Raw genomic sequence first — 16,350 nt, forward strand, 5'->3', positions numbered from 1 at the left:
TTGGTGCCAAGTGATCCTTTGGGTGTCAAGTTCCTATCGGTGCTGAGTGATCCTTTGGGTGTCAAGTTCCTATTGGTGTTGAGTGATCTTTTGGGTGTCGAGTTCCTGTTGGTACTGAGTGATCCTTTGGGTGCCAAGTTCCTGTTGGTGTCGAATGATTTCCTTGGGTGTTGAGTTCCTGTTGCTACTGAGTGAATCCTTTGGATGTAGAGCTCATGTGGGTGTTAAGTGCCAGTTCTCATTTGCTGAGTTATCTATGTCTAGTTCCAGTTTGGGCCAATTCTACTTGCATTTAATTTCTATTAGGAAGCTAATATTTGTAAAGAGTTGACTTATGGCCTTTCTTTGTTCTAGAATAATTTGTAAATCATTTTGGGAAGTATATATAGAGTCTTTAGGCTTAGATTTAGGTAAGTTTGAGGGGACGAAGAATTCGCGAGAGTAGAATTGAAAGTGTGAATTTGTTGTTGGATCATTGAAAGTGAATGTATTTATATTTGGTCGTAACCCATAAGGCCTTACAGCTAGGCATGTATGAAGATATTTTGATAAATCAATAAAAGTATTTCTCTCTTCTTCCTTCTTTGGTTGGTGTTCCTTGTGTTTGCTTCCATTGTATTAACTCTTGCAAGGTGGTTTGGATAGTTGGGTGAGCCTTTGGCCCTAGTTAGACGTTCTTTGTTGACTGAAATGAAGGTTGAAGTTCTTAGTTTTGATGAAACGAAAGAGTTGTATGATGCTAATCCTAATTTTTTTGAGGCATGGAGAGAGTGTAGAACACCAAATCTAATAGATCACATAAGTAAGTATGATGAGCATTTCATTCAAGAAGATATGTTGTTCAAAGGCATTCAGTCGTGTATTCCTAGAAGTTCTATGAGGTTGAATCTGATTTAAAGAAAAGCATAGTGGTGGATTGGTTGGACATTTTGGAATTGATAAGACATTGAGTTTGCTAAAAGAGAAGTATTATTGGCCACAAATGTATAAGGATGTTCAGAAATTTGTAAAGAGTTGTGGAATTTGTCAAGTTGCAAAAGGAGTGAGTCAAAATATTGGTTTATATACACCTATTACTATTCCTGAGAAACCTTGGACTGACATCAATATGGATTTTGTTCTTGGATTGCCTAAGACAATGAAGGGGTATGATTCCATATTTGTTGTAGTGGATAGATTTTCTAAGATGGTTCATTTCATACCATGTAAGAAGACATCAGATGCTGAGCATGTTGCTAAACTTTTCTTGAAAGAAATTGTGAGATTGCATGAATTACCAAGAAGTATTATTTCTGACAAAGACAATAAGTTTGTTAGTTATTTTTGGAAGACTTTGTGGAAGAAGATGGGTACTGAGCTGAAGTTTAGTTCTACATTCCATCCACAAACAGATGGATAGATAGAGGTTGTGAATAGAAGCTTGGGTAATTTGTTGAGATGTTTAGTTGGGAATAAGCCAAGTAATTGGGAGATGGTATTGACACAAGCTAAATTTGTATATAACAATTCTGTGAATAGGAGTACAAGGAAGACGCCTTTTGAGATTATTACTGGAATGCATCTTAGAGGTATATCTAATTTGAGAGATGTTGTTGGTAAAGAAAAGAAAAGCATTGTAGGAGAAGAATTTGTTGATTTTATGGAGTCTTTGCATAAGGAAGTGAAGTTGAGGTTGGAACAAAGTAATCAGAAGTATAAGGAGAATGCTAATAAATCTAGAAGACATCATGTTTTTGAACTTGGTGATGAGGTAATGGTTCATTTGAAGAAAGGAAGATTTCCAGTTGGAACATATAGTAAGCTGAAGATGAAGAAATTTGGACCTTGTAAGATCTTGAAGAAGTTTGACAGTGGTAATGCCTATGAAGTTGAGTTACCTGATGACATGGATATATCTCCTATATTCAATATTGCTGACCTATATAAGTATCATGAGTTAGATGATGAAGTTTTTGTACTTGATGACTATCCTAAGAAGCAGATTGAAGAAGTTGAATAGATATTGAGTCAGAGAACTTGTAAGAGCACAAGAGAAAAAGATTACTTCAAGTATTTGGTGAAGTGGAAGAATAGACCTATTGAAGATGCTACATGGATTTCTCAATCTGAGTTGGATTCAGCTCAGGTTGTGACACTTGCATGATTCAAGAGAATCATTTTCTCCAACCCCAGTTGTTTGATGTAGGAGCATCTTGGGTTCCCCTTGCAATCCTACACTCCTTGTTCATTTTTCCTATTGGTGTCAAGTGATCCTTTGGGTGTCGAGTTCCTGTTGGTGTTGAGTTCCTGTTGGTGCCAAGTGATCCTTTGGGTGTCGAGTTCCTGTTGGGATCGAGTGATCCTTTGGGTGTCGAGTTCCTATTGGTGCTGAGTTCCTATTGGTGCCAAGTGATCCTTTGGGTGCCGAGTTCCTGTTGGGATCGAGTGATCCTTTGGGTGCCGAGTTCCTGTTGGTGCCGAGTGATTTCCTTGGGTGTTGAGTTCCTATTACTACTAAGTGAATCCTTTGGATGTCAAGCTCGTGTGGGTGCCAAGTGCTAGTTCTCATTTGCCAAGTTATCTATGTCTAGTTCTAGTTTGGGCCAACTCTACTGGCATTTAATTTTTGTTAGGAAGCTAATATTTGTAAAGAACCAACTTGCGGCCTTTCTTTATTCTAGAATAATCTGTAAACAATTTTGGCAAGTATATATAGAGTGTTTAGGCTTAGAGTTAGGTAAGTTTGGGGGGAAGAAGAATTTGGGAGAGCAAAATTGAAAGTGCGAATTTGTTGTTAGATCATTGAAAGTGAATGTATTTGTATTTGGTTGTAACCGAGAAGGTCTTACAACTGGGCATGTATGAAGACATTTTGATAAATCAATAAAAGCATTTCTCTCTTCTTCCTCCTTTGGTTGTTGTTCCTTATGTTTGTTTATGTTGTGCTAACTCTTACAGGGTGGTTTGGATAGCTGGGTGAGCCTTTGGCCCTAGTTATTCACCCCTTGCCCGTGTCACGAAAAGAGAGGACCCAAAAATAAAAGAAATACAATCTGCAATAGAAAACATGGAACAAAAAGAAATTCAACTTAGAGAAGAAATAATAGAAGTCAAGTCATGGACCCAAGTAGTGAAGGGGCCATCCAAATCACCAAATGAGCTCATAGAAAAATAAGTAAGATGATAGATCCAAGAAGAGAAAGATAAAGAGTATAAGGCATAAAATATCATCATTAAGGGGCTAAAAGATTATGGTGAAAAAGAGAACACAAAAGACTTGGCAAGAGACTTCCTCCAAGATCATTTAGATTGGTCTAGTTTAATCCAACAAGCACAAAGGATTGGTAAATGGACAAAGGATAAAATGAGCAGACATATATGGGTCATTTTGAAAAGCACAAAAGACAATAACTTGATTACAAGGAACAAGGGGCTCCTCAAAGGCACATGTTTTTATATAGATGAAGATATTACCATTTTTCAACACAAGGAAAAATTAAAAGAATGGGAAAAGGTGAAGGCAACAAAGGACAATGAAAAGTGGGCATGGCTACAAAATGGCAAGGCACCAATCAACAAGAAGGTGTAACATAAGAAATAGGGACTTGGGCCTCCCCAGGAACACTTAGATATGGTTGGTTAGAATTGTAGAGGATTCCCATGGAGATGAGGACTTGATTTAGGGCCCATAGCCAAACATTAAGACATTATATTGCTCATGGAGACACATGAACATGGTGGATGTAAAGTACCAGAATACGAGGGATACAAAAAAAATTCAGTTTGGAATGAAAGAACTGATAATGGAAAAGGAAATGGTGGTATCACCATTTTAATTAAAGTGACCTAGAACAAATTCACAAAGATAGAGAAAGAAGACCCAAACAAACAGTACATATGGTTGAAAATCACGGGAAACTAGGCTATGATAGGGTTGAAAGCCTACTACTTTGCCCCAAAGGAGTAAAAACCTAAAAGAAAAAGAATCTAGATACATAAGATCCTTACACTTCACTAAAAAAATATATCTCTATTTTTAACACCCAAGGAGAAGTCATAATAGTAGGTGATTTTAACGACATGACAACAAATAATCAGTCCCTCAACTTGAAAAGAAACTGCAAGGAAAGTAATGACCCATTATGATTAGAAGAGGAGAATGATCAATTTGGAAAAGAGTTTCAAAGGATAACAAAGGCAATATCAACCATTATGGGGTAGAACTTTGGGGATTATGTAGCTTACATAATTTGGTCATATGTAATGGTATGAAAGGGTGGCCAGATTTAGGAAACATTACATGCAAAACTTACAATGGACAAAGTATTGTGGATTATGCCATATTCTCCCAACACCACATCAAAAGAGTAAAAGAATTAGAGATAAGAGAGTTCACAACAGAGCTAAGGTTTGATCACAACCCAATATTCTTTAAATTAGCCTTTATCATTGAGCAGCATCATGAAGGACAAACTCACCTTAAGCAAAAGAAAGACTTGTTTTAGGGCAGAATTCTAGCGAATGAAGAAAATCATAAAATTTTCAACCATGCCCTTAATAGGTCGATCAAGAGTTTGAAAAATACATCTACACACAAGGAACAACAAAGATAGCTTAGTTCCCATAATTCACAAGGTTCTAGAGAAGTGTAAAAGAACTAAACCCAAGAGGGAGACAAAAAAATTATTTCGGACAAATCCTTAGTTCGATGAGGACTACAAGTTAGCAAAGAGAAATTTGAGGAAAAATAAGAGTGAAAAAAACCAAAAAAGAGTACGAGAAGCTCCTAAAAAATAAAAAACAAGTGTATGTGAGAATGAGAAGAATGGAGCTAATTACTCTAGGTAAACAAAATCCCAAGAAATTATGGAAAGACCTACAACAAAAGAGAAAACAAATTGAGCATAATATCACGAGACCTCAATGACAAGAATATGCAAGGAGATTATATGAGTGGGAGGAAGATGAACATAGACCTCTGATAATCAAGAACACAAATGAAATTTTTACCATTGAAGACATGTCACAAGGCATAAAAAGATTAGTCAAGAGAAAGGCTCAAGATTTTGATGGACTAGAAGCTAAGTATCTAAAATGGGGTAGCAAAATCTTGACACCACATATATATCACATCTTTAACAATGTAAGTAATGAAGGGTTTCCTGAAAATTGGTCTACTGGCATGTGATCCCACTTCACAAAAGTGGGACATAAATGATCCATCAAACTATCGCACTATTAAGATTAATCCACTTCTAGGCAAGCTCTTTGGTAGCATGGTTAAAGTAAAATTAGCAAATGGGTTGAATTGAAAGGTAAAAGGGCTAAAGGACAAGATAGTTTTAGACTAAAGCATTCCACTATTGACCATGGGATCACTCTCTAATTCTTAGTTGTAAAAGTATGGAATACAGAGGGTGTTGAGGCTTTTTCCTGCTTTGTGGATTTCAAAAAGGTATTTGACACAATGCCATGTGACAAACTCTAACTTAGAATGGAGGAATTGAAAATTCCTATTGAACCTAGATCTACGACACATATACTTTATGAGTAGGTAATGGCTAAAATCAAAACTATGAATGGGATGTCAAAATGCTTTGGCAGTGATATCGGTGTCAAACAAGGTTGCCCCCTCTCCCCAACCCTGTTTGGGTTATACATCAACAAGCTAGAAGAATGTTTAGACAAGAAAAATGGAGATGGGGTTCAACTAGCTAATTATGTGATTAAGTTACTCCTGTATGTAGATGACCTCATTTTAATTGCTAAAAATGTTGAGGGTCTGAAGGAACACTTCCATGCACTTAGTTAGTTGGCTAGGATGCAAGTGAACACTAGCAAAACTAAAGTGATGATTTTTTCTTTGAAAATAAATAAGAAGCAACAAAACAATTTTCTTTTTGACGACAACCCTTTGGAGACTATGGAAGAGTATATGTATCTTGGAATCAACTTCCATAACAAACTTAGCTAGGAAAAATGTAGAGCAAAAAGAATTAAGGGAGGATGGAAAAGATTATATTATTTACAAAACATACGTAGGAATGCAAAATTATGGGAGTGAAACCAAAAAGATACTCTTCGATTTGTTGGTTACTTCAGTGATTCTTTATGGATGTGACATTTGGGGCAATAATTTGTCAGATAAAAAATGCAGACAAATAGGAAGAATCCAAAAACATTTAATCATCTGTAATCTCAAGATTAAAACAACTATTCCTTACAAGATCTTATTGGCAGAAATAAATACTTTTCCATTAGAGGCAACTTCCATGGTTCCATTATTATGTTATTTAAAGAAAACTTAAAGAATGGAAAATCAACGATGGCCTAAATTGATCATAGAAGAAAGACTTGATAGAAGAAAAAACATATAGACAAAACAAAATGGTAAATGGATGGAAAAGTGGAATATTAGTAGGCAAGAATGTCCAAATAACAATGAGAAAATAAAAAAGTATGTGAATGAAAAATTTAGGAGTCTAATATGGTCAAAATAAAAAGGACACAAAAAATACTATTATATCAAAGAATTTAATCTAAAGAGGGAGCATGTGGAGAAAACACACATAGGAGCAGATATCAATTGGAAAGAAAAAATGCTCATAGCTCAACTTAGAACAAGTTCTCGTCACTTGAGGTGTGAAACAGGTAGGTGGACACTACCAAAGGAAGAGCAGGAGGAAAAAATATGTTTATTTTGCAGCATGGGAGTGTGGAGACATAATGAAATTTTATCATGGAATGCCCAATGTGCATTGACATTTGCTCCAACTACGACAATATCTTAGCAATTGACAATTTGGATTCTATATTTGAGGAAACACAATTGGGTAGGACAATGAATTTAATGATCAACATTCATTGTAGAAGAATGGACCTAAAGAAGCTATTTCAAAAGGCTTAGGGTTCTCCCGCCCTCTCGAGTGGTGTGCTTTTCTAGATGATCCCTTAGACTGCTTTGGTCTCATGGCCGTTATTAAAATCATTCATTCATTTATGAGCGAATAACATAAAAGAACTTTTTGAGGATCCAAAGACTTAATAAAAGGGCCATCTTACTTAGGCAAACCCACATCAAAAGAAACAACTTGAAGAAATCTCATCCCAAAGATTAATGAATCTTCTTTTGGTCCCTTTAACCGTTGGTGGATGTCATTAAAAATATTTCCTTTCATTTCATTTCAAAAACTAAACTGGGCATCCAACATGCTTGTCCATGAAGCTTTAGGTCTCATTTGGTCGCTGGCATAGGAATTGAAAATTAGAATAAAAATTTGGAATGGGAATGGGAATGGAGAATAGGAATAGCAAATGGCAATTCCAATATTGTTTGGTTCACCTGGAATACGATTGAGGATATGTTAATCCTTTGTTTGGTTGTACAAAATTGGAATTGGAATAAGATTAAATTTATATTTTTAAAATTTTTTCCTTTAATTTTATTTGTTTTTATTTATTATTTTTTTGGTTTTTTTTGAAGAATGTATTTTTTATAACAGTTTTATTCATTGAAGTTATTGAGAATAAATTATTTCAACTTTTTCTAATAAATAGATAACATTAGGAAAATGTTAAACACGATAAATAATCAAGAAACTAGTAAAATATATTTATCATTTATATACAAAATCATAAAACAAATAGTTTCCACGATCATAGTAAATTCATAACAACAAAATGGACATGTCATTACTAAAATTTGTCCATCGTGAGGTATTCAAAGTCATAATAAAATTTACATATTCAATATCTGTATTTTAACCATATTTACACATTTGGTTCCAAACCACCATAACCAATACTACGATTATAGCAATTAGAACACAAATAACACATCGTGCAAACACGATTTCGACTTTTGCCATGGAAGCAATCTCCCTGGCAGCAATATCTCAAACATTGCACAACTTGCAACTGTTCATTTCATCTTCTATATAATTAGATGCGGTTGGCGTAGATGCGCCATCAGCGACCCATCGAAAGTAATTGTATCCATTGTCCCCTTGCATTCCAAAAATACATAAGTGTTTGCCACAATAATTTATTACATTTAGCATAAACATAAATAAATTAGTAACAACCTTTTGACTATTTGGACAACATAAAAATCTATGCCTCGGATTACGCTCTATACATGAGGTCTTCATTAGTACAGTACTAGCACCACATTCACACAATGGCAAAGTGTCCATAGTCATCAACCCTATATAAATAATGAGACAAAATGAGCCGAGAGCTATCATTATGAAACTTGCATAAGCAATATGCATTTGTCAGAATGCAACTACACTTACGAAGTTATGTGTAATTTATCTAACTACACAAATAGCCATACTAAAAATAGTTTGGAAATTATGCTAATGTAGCCATTGAATTGATAAAGAAAACATACACCTTAGATTCAGAGCACAGTTATAGCCATACTAGAAATAATACAAAAATTATGCCCTTTTATGAGTAGCCTGATAAAAAACAATTAAACTGCTCAACATATCTTATTAAACAATTGTATAACATGGAAGAATTTTTTTTTACAAGCTATCATAGATTAGCACATGAAATGTATTATACCACACTATTTTTCATATAATAGCAACCATCGACAGCCTTAAAACTCTACTCTTGCATTGATTTTCCAACATAGCCATGAGTTTACCGTTGTCCCCAAATATTATGCAAGTTCTCACATCATTAGCAAAGTAAAAACATATATTTCAGAAAAGAAGAAAGTTAAGATAGTCAACTTTTACAACTGCACTCACACTAAAACGAAATATCAGTTCCCAATGTTTTTCATAGAACAACAACTATCCACAGCCTGGAAACTCTACTCTTGCATTGAATTTTGAACCTAGCAATTTGTGTTCACACATCATTAGCAAAGTAAAAACATATATTTTAGAAAAGAAGAAATATAACGTGTAGTCAACTTCTATAGCAGTGCTGACACTAAAAAGAAATTTTCGTTCTCAATGTTTTAGAACCAACATATTCTAAGCTTATGTAAATATAACATATCTATGTAACATATAACAAGACTAATACAATGTAATGAAAAACAAGAAAAAACCATAAATATTAATAGGTAGTGGATTTAAGTTGTAAAACCATACAACAATAAAATGAAAGCTTTCAATACAACAATAAAAAACAAGAAATAACATCACAGCTCTCTATTTGTAACTATTAATCCACTGATTTTTAAAGAAGATACAAAATATTTAAAACTGCATTACACAACTATGTCCATGTCCATGTTTATGCAACTATGGAAACATTAGAACTGATAAGACTGTCACAGGCTCATGCTGATCATATTGCCAACTAATGCTAAACAGACATGAATAAACAAGTCCAAAATTATACTATTTATAATAACTTTGCTGAATAACATCACTAATAACTAGGCAGTTCGTTGAGAAAGCTTCTACAAATGCAACAGTATGACAAAGTCAAAACAACATTAAGGAACCAACAAAAAATAGGAGTGTTATAAAATATGAACTATTGGGATCTCACTGAAATCCACCAAACTTATATCTCACATACTCCTCCTTATCCTCTGTACTCATTTGTAAGAACCCCCATGTTTTTGTAGGTTTAGAAGTAAAACTATCATACGCCACAATCAATGTCTCCCGACTAACTCTGAGTATGGCTTTTAGGGCTGCAAATGTAGTTGTTATATCTACTTTTGTTTCCCCCTTCTCAACTTTGACAAGGTGGGCCTCCTTCATGCCTGTACGTATTTCTTGAATACTTTCGCAGATGACATCCAACAAAGAAGCCATGCTTGCCTTCCTCTTCTTTTGCCTCCTAGATGATACCACTGGTGTGGAAGGATTATGCCCAACGGATGCACTAGAACCATTTGGCTATATGAACTTTTCATCAAATGTTGGAGGGTCATCCATAGGTGTAGGTAAGACCCCAATATCCTCAAGATCAACTGAATCATCAAAAAGGTTCCCATCTTCAGTCTCTTGGGTAGTTCCAGCAATAGATCGATCAGCGATGTCATTCCCCAAAATGATAACTAAGTCATTCAAATATAAGAATGGTTACTGCTTGTACACTCTAGCATTTTAAAAATCCTTTCTCTACATGGAGGCAAAATTAAGGAATTAGATATTTGTATTTGATTAATAGATATTCTACTTACATAAAACATTTTGTTAACTACATGACCTGCAACAACGCATCCCACACACTGTCTTCAACATCAACGCATTGTGAGCTCTCATTCCATGCAAATCTGCTCATGTTTCTCAAGTCTTTCATCATTCGATAACCTACCTTCCATGTTTTTAACTTATTCTTGAAGTTGTCTCTTACAAGGCTCATCTTCATTTCTTGATTAAACCTTCTTTCAATGATGGACCAAGCTTCTTTCCGAAATTCACCTTCACCTTTTCTTCCTAATCCGACTTGCTTAGCGAGTATATCTAGCAACTTTCACACCATCTCACATGTCCAAACAACTTTGGATTGTCTAGGTGAGGAAGCAACAACAACGATAGCAATCCCATGAGCCTCATCATCAATGCTCATTAACAAATTAGTGAATGACATTTTCCCAAATACTCTTAGCTGCAAAACTTCCAAGAAACTATCAAAACTGTTATGTTCACCTTGAAAACTAGGAATGAACAACAAAATAAAAGAAGGATGTGGATTTAAGTTGTAAAACCATACAACAACAAAATTAAAACAAGCAGTGGATTTAAGTTGTAAAACCATACAACAATAAAATAAAAGCTCAAGCCTTGGATATGACAGTCTAGTCAAATAGTTCTGGTACATTTTGAACCATATGGATATGGCCTTCTAGTCTAGTCTAGTCAAATAGTCAAATAGGCCTTGGATATGGCAGTCTAGCAATAATAGTGTACATTTTGAACCATGGAGAGGCTCAAACATTTATGGTCAAGCACCCTGGCTGCTAATGGAGGTCCTAAATTTGAAGATCCAACCGCTTAAATTCAAGAATGTAAAATACTCACGTCTGAAAATAAAATCTCCCAAACAAAAATATCTCAGAGCTATTTGTCTATTTCACTAATCAACACTTATACTGTACAAGTAAAACCTAGAAAATATAAAAAACTCTTGCTTTATAATTTACAATAAACAAGTATATCTGCTTACCAAATGGAAAAACCATTGAATAAGCAAGTTCTACATCTCACCTTCTTTTTTCTAACACGATAGGACATCTTACAGCTGATATCATGCCCTTCAATCAAAATGTAATCGTATTTCCACGATATCAACATACATGAGTTGAACCACGATTCATTAGGATAAGTCAAATGAGTTTCATTGATCAGAGAAACTAGTTAGTTATGTTTTGTCTATTTATCATATTCAAGCTGTAAAGAGTATAGTTTCATGATAGACAAGTCTGCAGACCTGGTTGTGTTCATTAATAATGAGACTCCAATAGACCACAATAATAGATTGTTCATAAAAGTATTGCACAATAAAAATTAGTAAACAAAAATCCTTCATATTAAACTCGACTGGTGAGAGTGATAGAAGTGTAAGAAACAATAGGATTGTTACAACTAATAGTACCACAACAAACACTCCATAATATTTAACACAAAGTGCAAATTAATGTTAATTTTTTTTGGTACATCTAAGAGCAAGCATTGTAGTCTTCCCACATCCTTCGGGCTATTTCATCTCAAAAATTCCCCTAGTCATCTCTATCACATTGATTCATCCCATAAGTGTCAAGAATTGGCACATTAATCAAAGTATGGTCATCATCCTCTTCAAATTCTACTTCTAATGGAACACCGTCCTCCACTATAATGAAATTGTGTAGTATGGTGCATGCTAAAACAATCTTTGTTTGGGTCAAGACACTATATGATGTTGCATGCTTCAAGATAGGAAACCGTTGCTTCAAAATACCAAATTTATGCTCTATCACATTCCAAAGAGAGGAGTGTCAGTGGTTAAATAACTCTTGGGGAGTGTTGATTGGGTTTGCTCTGCAAAACTCTTTAAGGTGATAATGCATACATTGATAAGGGGCAAGAAATCCTAGTACATTTGGATATCTGGCATTAGCTAAATAAATTTTTCCTATGCATAATAGAAATAAAGTCATAGTCAGAAAATAGCATAAAATTATTGATTTAATATAATCGCAATATAACATATGAAATATGTCATAATATACTAGGGGGAATCACAAGTGGATTTGCTCTAGAGAGAGCTGAAGCAAGCACCTGACTATCTGCAGTAGAAGCTTCCCAACCAGTAAGAATGGACTGAAATTTGTAGTCAAACAAATAGACACCCAAAACATTATGTGACAAGTTGCCTTTTCTATCGCGAAACTTTGCTTGGATGTCCACATCAACAGTAATTGGTATATGGGTTCCATCAATTGCACCAATGCAGTCCTATAATAAGAAATATTTCTATCAAATACATATTATTGTATTTAAATATGCATGAACAAAATACTTGACAATAGGATATTTACCTTGGAGAAAGGATCAAAATGGTTCTTCCCAGCAATTTCTGGAGGATTCGTTGGAGCAAGGGGTAAAAGATAATCTTTATGAAGCGCTATGATAGCCCTCAAGACCTTATGGAAGTGTCAACTCATTGTCTCTCCCGAGTGACCATAGTTATGGCCAATCTTAGGATTCCTTAAATTGTGGCCAAGGGTATGTAGGAACATTACAAGTTGTTCTTCTAATGTTATGTTTACCATATCTAGAATGTTCCCCTTTTGCCTTAGAACTTTGGCGAAGCGAAAGAAGGCTGCTCTACTCATGCGTATTTGGTCATGGCAATATGTGTTATTGGATTGGATAATACGCTTATAAAAAGTGCATGCAACTCTTCTTTGCTTACGCCTATGTTTTCTATCTTCTTCGAAAGATGCTACAATGAAAACAACAAGGGTCGCAAGCAAAACAAAAACCATGCCCATTACCTTGACCTTCCTAAAAATGGCTCCTTGAACTTGTATATCTTCAATTTCATCCATCAAATGGCCTACAACCACAAGATGGAGTTAATATTCTATAAATCATTTCTTACCACAATACAAAGCAGACAAGGCCAGCAACAAAGAAATAATACACAGGCCTCATCTATGATTCCTATGTGAGCATAACATCTCCTCATCTATGATGATTTGATCGCATTGCCAATGATAACATTCTAACTCTAGTGCACACTCATTCAATGCCATGGAACAGTATATTCAGTTTCAAAACTTCTATCCTACTTTTATTATATGAGGCTCAATAGCTATGTAATACGAGAAATGATTCAATCTTATGTGGATAGATGTAGGCATCTTGCAACCACCATAATCATTAAAAATGTGGGAAGAATCTTAGCCATAATTAGTTTTGTGATGTTGATTATAATTAGTTAAGAAATGAATGCACCCAGTGAGAAAGCCAAATCATCAAGAAAAAGACAATGGCAACAATGGAAAAAGAATAATCATTCTTTCATTGCAACAAGAGACACAACACTTTATATGACAGGATATTGACAGGCCATAGTTTAATATCATGGTTAAAAAATGATGAAAAATGCCTATGATAGTTTTAATTGATTTGTTTCAACTAGTTATTTGATTTCATTGGATTCAATTGACTAGTAAGAAAAAGGTATAATTGGCCAAAATGCGAGTTGGTCAAGAACTACATATTATAGAAACTTGAAAAACAAATCAATTATATTTCACACCCTAATGATATCTCCAAAACTATAATGAGAAAAGGAACTGTTAGATTCCAACAATTTGTGCACATATTTAAACAATAAAAAAGTTTAAACAATCATGCAAAAGTTAGATTCCAGCAATCACGCAAAAGTTTAAACAATTAACTTAGTTAATTTTAAAAAACAAATACTACTTTTATTTTCATTATCACCATCCACAATACTGTAATAATGTGAACACTAGAATGGAGACACATTAATACCAATTCACGTTCTCTAGATTGTACTATTTTGTATTGAGAATGACTAGAATTCCAAGAGCATCAAACCCAGTTATCAATCTCAAAAATAGCATGCACTCCAAAAATAGAACATATGATGTTTCGACTATTACCTGACTGTACTTATCCATGTCTAGTATCACTGCATAATTGTAAAAGAAATATACATGGCCTAAAGAATTGAGCTATTGGATCAAACTTGAAACTCTTCAAAATGAATCTTGTTATAGCTATGCTTGTTTGTAATCATATATATGGTTTAATCATACTTGCAGGTTTGACCCAAGAAAGGAGACAAGTCTCATTTTACCACAAGAAAGGAGACAATGGACTTAAGGAGAGTATTTTGATCTCTCTGATTGTGTACCTTCTTGTCTTTGATGCTGGGCACAGATGTCAAATCAATTGACTTATTGGAGTTAATTCAAAACCATTTTACATCTATGCACTAGCATGCAAACTACTTCAATTTGATTGTGTTTTCAATTATTTTAAAATAAATATCAAAGCCATACACATGGAGCTTTTAAGTTTTTTGCTTCTCTTCTGAATATATTTAACTTGACAAATAGATAATTCATGTTCCAATAGACACGCCTGTAGGACATATTGAGTTTTAAACATTTTGTGATGTTTTTTGTGTTACAATTATAACACCAGTAGCACAAATAGACAAATACAAAGATTTAGCCCATTATATATAATGTGTCATAAGATAGAATGATTTTCTTGGTTTATCTAGTTTTGTGCAATACTTGGATTTGTTTTTCAAATCTGATCAAAGCTTCTAAATTCAAATTGTTTGCCTTACACCAGCCAGCATAATCTGCAAGGCTAAAACTAATAGAAGCTGGAGTCATTTAACAAAAGTTGTCTCATGTTTTGATGAGGCCTAAGAGCCTAGTTAAAACATAGAGTGCATTAAACCCTAGTAACATTCGATTCTAAAACATGTTACAAATCTCGAATATTTATTGAGTGGTTTAGGCATTAGTATTGTTTTGTATTGCTAGGGTCCATTACAAAATAAAATCTTTGAACCGTATACCTATAGATTGAAAACTAATATTATTATTAGTGTGAGTGGAGCTGTAGAAGTTGACTGTCTCATATGTCTTGTTTTCTAAAATATATGTTGAGTTCACTTTACTGATGATGTGCGAACTTGCATATTAATTAGGGGTAGCGGTAAGAAAACATGCATATATCATCGAGCACATGCCAATTTGTTTACAAACAAATGTTTTGTGCCTTATCCCATGTTTCCATTGATTATGAATTTGAGAAGCTTGCGGTCAAATTAAAACATGTAGTTTGGATTCAACCAGTAAAAAAGGATAACTTCCAGAACAAAAAGCACAGAAACCCAAATTTTATAATTCACGTAAGATGATTTCAGTATAGCTTCACATAGGTCAAGAATGTAGCATCCTACAAGGTTTCAATTCATTTCAGAACTTGGTTATAAAACCATGACTTGAAAGTACAAAATTACATGTAAAGTAGATATAAAAAATATCTTCCTCTTGTGGTCCTCTATCACGCATTAGTTTTGTACACCAAACCAATGTTTAGCTTGGGCCCAACCTTAAAATAATTAGAGTAGTAGATGTGCAAGAATCAAAAAACATACCAACATAGGAAATCCTAAGAATTTTACAGTAGCAGGCCATATTGATAATGGTTCCACTGACTTGTTTGAGGAAATATATATTGTTTGCCATCAGATATTAGAAATGGTCCCCAAAATCTAGTTCCAACTGAGAAAAGAATAGAGATTTTGAAGGCTAAACAAAAGGTGTTGATATATAGGTTCATAGGACTCTACAGAGGAGGACCTACATTCGGTTGACATTAGGATGATACCATGTGGTTACTTCACACAAGTTTTCTTAGCAAAAGCTTAATTCCAAGGAGCCTAGAGAACCATATAAGTTAATAGCATATTTAGTTTGCTTAAGAAACATTTGATTTGAAGTTTAACTTTCAAATCCACATAAGAGCTACCTTAGACCATGCCAGTATGGGTTTTTTTAAAAATATTCCCCCACCTAAATATGAAAACATGCATTGCCAAATTTTTATTTCCTCCCAAGGAAAACATTTCATTTTAGTGTAATAGCAGAGGGGGATATTTTACAAGATTAAGTATAGGAAGGATATCCTCTACATGCAAACTCATGCCACAACATTGTAAATACCAGACAACCTCATACTTTAACAGATTACCGTAATAACCAAACCCTTTAGAGTGAACAACCATCAACAAAGATGATATTGCACAACTACGTTTTTACTTTACTCAAGGTTTTTATAAATAAAATATCTATTGCCATTTATAATTAATTTGACCAAGATAAAGAAACAATAAATTACAGTT

The sequence above is a fragment of the Cupressus sempervirens genome, chromosome 3 (genome assembly GCF_028749045.1).
Source record: "Cupressus sempervirens isolate cs-2001-9-10 chromosome 3, ASM2874904v1, whole genome shotgun sequence".
Lineage (NCBI taxonomy): Eukaryota > Viridiplantae > Streptophyta > Pinopsida > Cupressales > Cupressaceae > Cupressus > Cupressus sempervirens.